Here is a 527-nt window from a genome sequence, read left to right as displayed (position 1 = left end):
GGTGCGGCCAGGCGCGAACCGTGCTTCCCCTTCCCCCAGCCGTATCGTCACCTTTCTGTGCCAGAGGTATGGCGGGGCAGGACTGAGACCACCTTGTGTTGAGAGAAGCGCTCGCAGGACCTGTCTGGGAATCGCGTCAGACCAACTCCTGCTGCTGGACGGCCTGCGTGGAGCTGATGCAAGCCTGTAATGCATCAGCTGTAGGAGCTGAGGCTGTTGCAGTTTAGCAGAGTCTTCCTTTTCTGCTGAAGCAGTTGGTTTGGAAAGCACATTAGAAAAAAAAGACTTTGCTGTAGGCTAATGGAGAATGCATAGCAGATCCAGGAGTGAAAGACAAGACGAACCTATTTGCTAATGGAGTTTAAATAGCCTAGTATAAAGCAGATATGCCATGCTTGGACCGGTTACTCCAAAGCTTTCTGTGTTTACTCTATCCCACAGCCTGTTGACATGAGAGATCTGCTTGAGTTTATGAGCTTTGAGGGGATCAGAGCAATTCCCAGGAGCCGTGCTCTTGATGCCAATTC

The sequence above is a fragment of the Egretta garzetta genome, unplaced genomic scaffold, assembly GCF_000687185.1.
Source record: "Egretta garzetta isolate BGI_Z169 unplaced genomic scaffold, ASM68718v1 scaffold425, whole genome shotgun sequence".
Lineage (NCBI taxonomy): Eukaryota > Metazoa > Chordata > Aves > Pelecaniformes > Ardeidae > Egretta > Egretta garzetta.
Note: the sequence above shows the minus strand (reverse complement) of the source record.